The sequence below is a fragment of the Portunus trituberculatus genome, chromosome 17, assembly GCF_017591435.1.
Source record: "Portunus trituberculatus isolate SZX2019 chromosome 17, ASM1759143v1, whole genome shotgun sequence".
Taxonomy (NCBI): Eukaryota; Metazoa; Arthropoda; class Malacostraca; order Decapoda; family Portunidae; genus Portunus; species Portunus trituberculatus.
This window is the reverse complement of record NC_059271.1, coordinates 33433138-33442591: the sequence shown is the minus strand read 5'-3', so window position 1 is coordinate 33442591 and position 9454 is coordinate 33433138. Positions and strand designations below refer to the sequence as shown.

At 45.3% G+C, this 9454-nt stretch overlaps 1 non-coding gene across 1 annotated transcript; it reads left to right on the top strand.

Moving 5' to 3' along the window:
- The first annotated feature begins 9140 nt into the window (after positions 1–9140).
- On the top strand, positions 9141–9214 carry Trnav-cac. The gene has a single exon. It is a non-coding gene; the product is annotated as a tRNA-Val (tRNA).
- Positions 9215–9454: the final 240 nt, after the last annotated feature.

Here is a 9454-nt window from a genome sequence, read left to right as displayed (position 1 = left end):
AACTACAATTTCTCTTCATTCTCCTCTTCTTCCCTTCACTTGTTGGTGTGTACATGGAGAATAATTTCCAGGGAGTGCAAAGAGAAGGAAGTGCAGAGGTGGAGGAAGAGCGAAGTGCAAATCTTATGATATTAGAAGACCCATACTCAAATAACCTCAAAAAAAAGATTACCCAGAAGGAATATAAGCATAAGGGCGTGGCTACTGAAGAAGGGAACACATATACACAAAAATCCAAAGTAGAGAGAGAGAAAAAAAAAATCTATATGTATATTTTTATCTTAGTTCTCCTCTCAAGTTGTCCTTAATTATATGCAGTCATTAGTACATATTTGCATTCGTAACTCATATATAAATAATGAGAATGATATCGATGAGCTATCTACTCTAACGGCTGATCTTATCTCTACCGACACATTTATCTCAGTCGATAGCTGCCTACTTATTTCCTAATTTATTTTACAATTATTCTGTGCTTTTTTTCTTCCATGATTGCTTGAGGGGATTATGCTTATGCAGGTGTGTGTGTGTGTGTGTGTGTGTGTGTGTGTGTGTGTGTGTGTGTGTGTGTGTGTGTGTGTGTGTGTGTGTGTGTGTGTGTGTGTGTGTGTGTTCAGACCAGGATCATGCCTACAAGAACCAGTGAACATGACAACACCTGGAGCCGCGTCTGTCTCTTCCGGGTCAGTTGTGGGCTGTCAGGAACCTCACTGCCCAATGATGTAATGCGCCACTTTAAACTCCTAATACTCCATACTAATAACACAAAACAAAACCAAGACCACCACCATTACCACCACCACCACCACCACCACCACCACCTACCGCACTAACTTAACATTACCAATATATATCATTAAACATACCATTGATTCCCAAGCTTTACCAAATCAAACTTAACCAGCGCATAAACTTTCAAGATGACCTAACTAACACGATGACTTAATCTAACCTAACCTAACCAGCAAATTAACCTTTTTAACCTAAGCTAACCAACACTAAACACTAAAACTAAGACACTAAAACTAACCTAAACTAACCAAGCTACCACGTAAACTTAACACTTTCAGTACGGGAACGCATTTTTACCTTGAGTTTTGAGCGTGATTAGACGATTTTATTTACATTAGAAAGGGTCTATGAAAGTCAGAAGATTAATGGCTAGAGTCTTCACTGTTTTAAAACCCCACGTATAAGTTTCTGAAGCTGTGTAAAATCAACAAATAGTAAAAAGAAAGAATATGAAAACGTGTCCTGGTACTGAAGCTAACTGACACAAACCTATCCTATCCTAACCTAACTTGGTGTATCTTAAATAAATCACCGTAAACATCTTTCGTTACACCCTCGACCGACATACCTTCTCCCTCACTCCCTCCCTCTCTGACTCTTTCTGCTGCTTACCTTCTTTCCCATCCTCACCCCTTAGACGTGCGGGAGCGGGAGCGAAAAAGAGTGGAGGGTGAGGGGGAGGAGGCGGCGGATAGTAGGAGAAAAAAAATGAGGTGTCGCGGTAACCCTCAGCGTTATGTAGAACCAATGCGACAAAGATGTTCGTGGGAAGCACAAGGTGAGGACACAGGACAAGTAAATGAGTGTGTGCCTACATACGTAATGAGGCCGTGTGAACCCTGGCGTGAGAGAGAGAGAGAGAGAGAGAGAGAGAGAGAGAGAGAGAGAGAGAGAGAGAGAGAGAGAGAGAGAGAGAGAGAGAGAGAGAGAGAGAGAGAGAGAGAGAGAGAGACAGACAGACAGACAGGCAGACAGACAGATACACACACACACACACACACACACACACACACACACACACACACACACACACACACACACACACACACACACACACACACACACAGATAAGGCGCATAAAACGACGAAAAGGCAAACATGAATGACAAAAAAAAATTCAAAGAAAGCAAGACTCAGACACTCCTAATACCAAACAGTTCCTCCTCAAAGCACAAAGTTCTCAGTGGAACAGGAGGCAATAAAATGTGCTAGACCGGCTTAAAGCTTCTATCGACCACGCCACTGACAGGAACAAAATGGAGCGGTGAATACTTTATAAAATATACTTATCAAGAAGTCTTGTTATCCTTCCATTACGGGAGTCGAAGGTTCTCTGGGCCAAGTGACAGGACAGTTACGGCCACTAGTGCACAAAGAGCCGCTGAGGAACCTGGCCAGTTTTTCTCCTTGGCTGCTGTGTATACACGAGTGAACCAGAAACTCGCGTGAGGCAAAATCCTGCCTAATAAAAGACATTCCGGAGAGCAAAGAAACTGCGACACACCAGCAGCTCTGGTCATTTACGAAGGGAGCAAGGCGGACTGAAAATGTGTACGTTTATGAAGCTTTATCAGGAGAATGAGAACCTCGTTAGCGTCTACGTATTACGGGCAGCACGACACAGTGATAAAACGTGTCTTTATGGTGATGATGTATTCATTCCCGCACCGCCGCCCCGACACAGCCGCCCGTTACCAGCAGTGTCTGGATGACGCTTAGGGAGGCGGCCGGCGAGGGACACACCGGCTATTATGACAGTTTTGTAGAGTATCTGGTCGAGTTTTCCTCTTTAGCAACGACTCACACCACCTCGGACACGAAACATTGTGAGAAACGCAAGGGCTCGGGCGTGAGAACACCAACAACACGGCGGAGGCTCCTGCAATCGTGGCGGTGATGAGATGCCACAAAGGTCCTCACGGAAGGTCGTATTGAGGCCAACGGTCGCTGCGGGCTGGAGGTGGCGCGGCGGATTCGAGGGTCAGCTGGAAGCCTGCAGGCACCGACCGGCGAGCGGTGAGTATGAATCAACTATATATGAGGCATTCATATTCAGGTCGTAAATGGAAACTGGGGCTCTCGCGGTCATAGAATGAAAACAATACTTCCAGAGAGAGAGAGAAAGAGAGAGCAAAGCGGTGGGCCAACACCTAAGTCAGACTGGCTGGGAGCAGCAAACTTTCTAGTGATGGTAAATGTGGCCAAAAATGAAAAAAAAAAAATCAGTCATCTTCCGTTAATATTAAGAAAAAACAAGACACATGAGAGCAGAAGGTAAAAGTTAATTTCAATCATCTGTTTAGTGTAAAAAAAACAATTGAAAAAAAGATGGCCCACTGGAGGTGGCGGTCCCTGTAGAGTGTAGTAAAAAAAACGGTAATCAATCTGATAGTCAAATCTTAAAAGTTTCCTCTCGCCATGCAATCTGTGTCACTGAAGCGTTCAAAATTTTTCCGATATCTTCGGAGGTTACAAGAGTCTGCTGCTGCTCTATGCTGCGTCAAGTCTTCTTTTTATTAGCTCTTGAAGAATAGAAAGCGGAGATTCTAGTGGATGAAGCAGAGTCGTAATCGGCCAATGCTGTAAACATATCGCCAACCATGACTCCATTCGTCTCCCGGACAGTTCTGGTAGATGTGACACCAATGGAAGTTGTTTTTTTAAGATCGAGTATTGTTAACGAGGCCTGACAGACGGTCCTAGAGAGCTGAGCTAGGCATGCAAGACTAAATGGACATACGTCTTGCTTAACTGATATCAAGAAAGCAGATTCTTTAACAGGCATAATGAGAGCAGCATCCACCTCTGCGGAGAGAAAGGGTAGTGGAAGCAGAAGCAGGCCGGCGCCCCTGCTAACAAGGAACCGGAGCTGTTAACAGCGGAGCAGAACGACCCTAACAGCGGAGACAGCTGGGGCTTCATGGGGTAAAGTTTTGTCGATTAATTTCATCCCATTAATATTCATTCAGTGCCCGCCTGCCCCTCTCTGCGTCAGCGCTGGGAGGGATTCAGCTAGATGGAGAAAGAGAGCGGGAGGGAGAGGGTCGTAAATGTCTTTGTGGGGAAAGGGTTAAGAGGGAGAGAGGGAGGGAAGGAGTGGTGGTGATGGTGGGAACGTGAGTGTTTGGTGGATGGAATGGAGGGAAGAAGGGCTGTGATGGGAGCGTGAGTCTGTTAGGTGGAGGGGAAGGAAGGCAAGGGTGGTGGTGGTGGTGGGAGTGTAGGATGCTGAGGTGGATGTAGTGAGGCAGAGAGAGAGAAGGGATGGGAGGGAAGGAGGGGATCTAACGAGAAGGAGAGATCACGTCAAGAAATAAACTTTCACAAAATGAAACAATATTGAGGTCACGAGTGTCACTTTCCTTACATTACAGCAGCTTAACGCATGTACCACTTTCTTCTGATCTCCCCCTAGTACAACCAAAAACTTTCTCCATTGCCTTAGATATTGTTGCAGCCTTCTTGATAATAGCAAATGTAAGTAAAAATTTGATAGTTGGAAAAATATATCCAGCCGTCACATTTCCTTTTTACCGAAGCGAGGAAGGTTGTTGGTAGAATATAAGATTTCTCCCTCCCTCTCGTTATCTTATCTCGATGCTACTTTTGCTAACAAGCCAACCACTGAATTTATTGCTCTAACGACATTAGCTGCTTTTCTTTCTCATGATAATATCACAACCTCTAACATTAATTCTACTTCTTTAACTACTTCTACTACTACTACTACTACTACTACTACTACTACTACTACTACTACTACTACTACTACTACTATTACAACAACTACTACTACTACTACTATTACCATTACTGCGGCTACTACTTCTACTACTAATGTTGCTACTATTACTATTACTATCACCACCACCACCACCACCACCACTACTACTACTACTGCTACTACTACTACTGCTACTACTACTACTACTTCTATTACTACTACTACTATTACTACTAATACTACTACTATTACTACTGCTGCTAATACTACTATTATTACTACTGCTACTACTACCACCATCAACACCACCACCATCACCACCACTACTATTACTACTATTACTACTACTTCTACTACTACTACTACTACTACTACTACTACCGCTACTACTACTACTAGTGCTACTACTACCAATGTCACTGCTATTGCTTCTTCTGTCATAACTGTTACATCTATTACCACAGAAGTATACCATCGCAGTAGCTTCATGATAGGAACTCCACCCATCTCCACCACTGCTACTATAATTTCCTCTACTACTACCACTGCAGCACCGATACCACCACACGATACCCATCCACCACAACTCCTGACACAGCATCACCACATTTGTACCCACCACCTCAAGTCTCTCCTCTTCCCGGACTCTCTATCATCATCCGCGCCCAACACATCCGCCTCATCCTTCACCCGACTACTGTTACACCAAATCAGATACCAATTGCCGCAATCTTCCTTATTTACGACACGCCGCCGCCACTCCCGGGAGTCACCCAGATTAATCGCAGTAGCTGTGAGCTCCGCGACATCACGTTCCCGTCAGAATCATCGCCATTATCTCCTATCTTTTTATGCTTTTTTTATTAGTATTTTTTTCTTACGGGTATTTGCGGTCACTTCCCTGCTGCTTCTTTACTTGTGTACCCTCTTTTCCCTGGTCTGTCGCACCAGCAGCACCAGGAGCAGCAGCACGGTAGTCGGACACACCTGTAACGGGATGCGGCGGCGGCGTGGTGTGCCTGCTCTGTCAGGGGTGACTAAAATGTTTTCTCCTTTCCTTACTGGGCACAGACTGGCAGGCCGCAGGGAACACACGTAGCGGTGTTAGTCCCAGTGTCCCTTTCGCTTCCCTTAACGCTGTCATTGTGCAATTCTCGCTCTCGTAGTATCCCGGTGCCTTAATCTATTCAATCAGTTCTCCATGATGAAAAAACAAGGGATTTTGGTTAATGAGTTTAATTTTCCTCTTTAAATCACCTTTTTCTTCATATTTTAAGATTTTTTTTTAAACAGAACATTTTTCATAATCTGAAACCAGCAGAGCATCCCTTCCTCTCTCTCCCTCTCTTTCTCTCTCTCTCCCTCTCTCTCTCTCCCCCCGTTTCTTGTTCATTCTGCTCCAGCCCCACCCCGTGCCCTTCGTCCTCTCCTCCTTCCTCCTCCCCCTCTTCTTTCTTCCCACTTTCCAGATAACGGCACTTGAGAGAGAAAATCTTGTGTGTGTGTGTGTGTGTGTGTGTGTGTGTGTGTGTGTGTGTGTGTGTGTGTGTGTGTGTGTGTGTGTGTGTGTGTGTGTGTGTGTGTGTGTGTGTGTGTGTAGGTGTCTGATACATGGTACTTACATTATTTATTCTGCACGGATGTTCATAGATTTCTCAAGTGAATTGCAGTAGCTGTCTTGTCGCATATACTGAAAGTTTTCCTCCCTAAGCCCACGCATATTTGATACACAAGAACTGTAAGTGTTTCCACGAAGGCCACTTGACTCTTTCCCACCAATCCACTTACCACTTTTACCTTGAACACTTACTTACTCACTAAACGCCTTCCCACCTACACTTTGCCTTCTCTTTTTCCCTCCATCTCACTTCTCACTACCTCTTTTTTTCTTTCCTTTTTCTTCTAATCTATGCCTTCTTCTCACCAGCCATCCCTATCTCTTCTTGGCTTTTCTACTACCTCTCCTCTTTCCTCATCACTTTTACCTTACTTTCTCGCTGCCGTTCCTTCTCACAGCTACTTCTATACTAATTCAACCCAAGGCAACAGATTTCTGGCTAACGCTGAGGTAAAGTACGATATAATTCTCACACATTTCTCTTAAACGTCGCTCTACATATAAACGCACTCACCACAAGGACTCTGGCGGTACATTATGACATTTAATTAAGGAAAATATGATGAGGATGCTGATTTGGGCTCTTCCGTAACTAAAGATCTTGAATTGTTTTCCTCGTTGGGTTCAAGGCTCCTGTGAACAGCGCGGAAAGTGACCGGACCCCTTCCACAGACTCGCATTCGCAAACACTTCTGTGCTTCACCTCCACTATTTTCAAAAGGCTTGATTTAAGTTTACATGATATTCTAAAGGTGTTTTTACGATTCTAGAGGCAGACTGACGAGATTTCTGTATTATTAACTAGAGAAACATTACTGAAAACCTCGCTAATCATCTTTGTGGCCTTGGAAAAACAGTCGTGTTTTGAGAGCAAAGCTTTTCTGAATACGGGCCTCACTCTGGACATCGTTACGTTTTCCGGGTCGGTCTTGTTGTGGAGACCGGTGATGATAAAGTGAGTTCGTGGCTGCGGGTATATGAGGCGGCGGTAAATTATTAGCCGGAGAGACGACGTGGGTGTGTGTGAAAGAGAGTGGGAGGGACGGAAGGGATGGAGGAATTAAGGAGGAGAGGTGGAGATTAGTCAAGTGTGTGTGTATGTACGTGTGTGTGTGTGTGTGTGTGTGTGTGTGTGTGTGTGTGTGTGTGTGTGTGTGTGTGTGTGTGTGTGTGTGTGTGTTGGGTGAGTGGGTGTGGACGTGTGTGTGGAAAACAAATATTAACTAGCTTAAGGAGAGGCCATGACCGCATTTATAAGGGCAGGTGTGCATAGACTCCAAGTTAGCAGAAGGTGGTGGCAGTGGTGGTGGTGGTGGTAGTGATGGTGGTGGTTGTGAGGGTGGTGGCTTTACAGTACCACCACCATCACCACCACTACCGCCGCCGCCATCTATCTCCGCCCTGCCAGTTTTCTCTCCCCGCATAGCAAATCATTATAATCAAGGCGGCGTTCCTCAGCTTGCCAGTGCATCGTGAAGGCGACTCAGCATGCCCTCACAGACTCCTATCATGGATGCCACTTTGCTATTAGAAACCGTATCCAAAAGTTGATTTAAGAACCCAAACAGATCCAATTAGAACTCTCTCTCTCTCTCTCTCTCTCTCTCTCTCTCTCTCTCTCTCTCTCTCTCTCTGATTGGTAAACATTATATTACAAATTTTGAAAGGTCTAGGTAAAGAAAAACATGTCATTAATAGTATATGTTATTAACTACACACAAATAGTTGATATCAATGCTAATAATAACGATAACAAAAACGACAATAAAAACAACACCAACAATAACACAACCACCACCACTACCAACAACAACAACATTATTATTATCAGCATTATTAGAAATCTAGGTACGTATAAGAAAACAGAAAGCGGCTATGACACCCCGCCAAAGAGATTCACAACTTTAACCTTTCTCTGGACAAAATTCAAGAAGAAAACATTAAGCTGGCAGATCGAGCAAGCATGGCAAGCATCCTCAGGTAGCCAGCGAATTGTGAGACACTGACCATCCTTTGCTTGTCTCTTAAACTTTGACAAATCCCAAAAGTCAGTCTTCACAAATTCAGTGACCCAAACTTTCTCCTCCTCGGATGTTTGTGTGTGTTGTATTGGGAGAGTTTTATATATGGCTGATAAAAGCTGGTGTGTGTGTGTGTGTGTGTGTGTGTGTGTGTGTGTGTGTGTGTGTGTGTGTGTGTGTGTGTGTGTGTTGCATCAGGTGTCAGGGGTGTCCAGCCAATGTCCCCGCCAACATAAACACTCGTGACCCGTCGCACTACAGAAATGACCCGCCAGATTTGAAGGGAGGCAGTGGGGCGAGGGATTGAGGTGGAGAGAAGGAGGAGGAAGGAGGGGAGGGAAGGGGAGGGAAAGTGATAAGGGTGATGGTCCGCCGTCAACACTACGAAAGCTCCACCCAAAAGCCGCATTATTATCAAGCGCGCACACACACACACACACACACACACACACACACACACACACACACACACACACACACACACACATGGGAAGACACGGTGAAACTCTAGCCCGTATCATACAATTTACGACGTTCAGATAACCCGAGTGAGACTTACACATTGAGCAGGTAACAGTGTATGATGGACGCCCTCGCTGCCCACCTGTGTGAACGCTGCCATAAAGCATGAGCTGAGAATTCTTCCACGCGCTTCCTGGTTACCGGCGAGAAGGAGCCAGCTGGAGAGGCGACGCCCTGTTAGAAAGAGGGAGAAAGCTCGAGCTCCTCCCGTTGTCCGTTCACCAAGAGTAAATAAAAATCTTCGAGAACTAGTCCAGAGGGAGGCGAGCGAGCACACACACCTGCGCGTCAGTTAATTGTCAGGGTCAAACAATGCAGGAGTTTGTGATTCACGAGGCTAGGCAATGGCATAGCTACTTAATTAAACATGTCATGTGTACGTATTCCTTCATATCAAACGGATGCGTAGATCAAAGCTTCTATATCACACACACACACACACACACACACACACACACACACACGCCCGGTGGCTCAGTGGTTAGAGCGCTGGCTTCACAAGCCAGAGGACCGGGGTTCGATTCCCCGGCCGGGTGGAGATATTTGGGTGTGTCTTCTTTCACGTGTAGCCCCTGTTCACCTAGCAGTGAGTAGGTACGGGATGTAAATCGAGGAGTTGTGACCTTGTTGTCCCGGTGTGTGGTGTGTGCCTGGTCTCAGGCCTATCCGAAGATCGGAAATAATGAGCTTTGAGCTCGTTCCGTAGGGTAACGTCTGGCTGTCTCGTCAGAGACTGCAGCAGATCAAACAGTGAAACACACACACACGTAGACACCC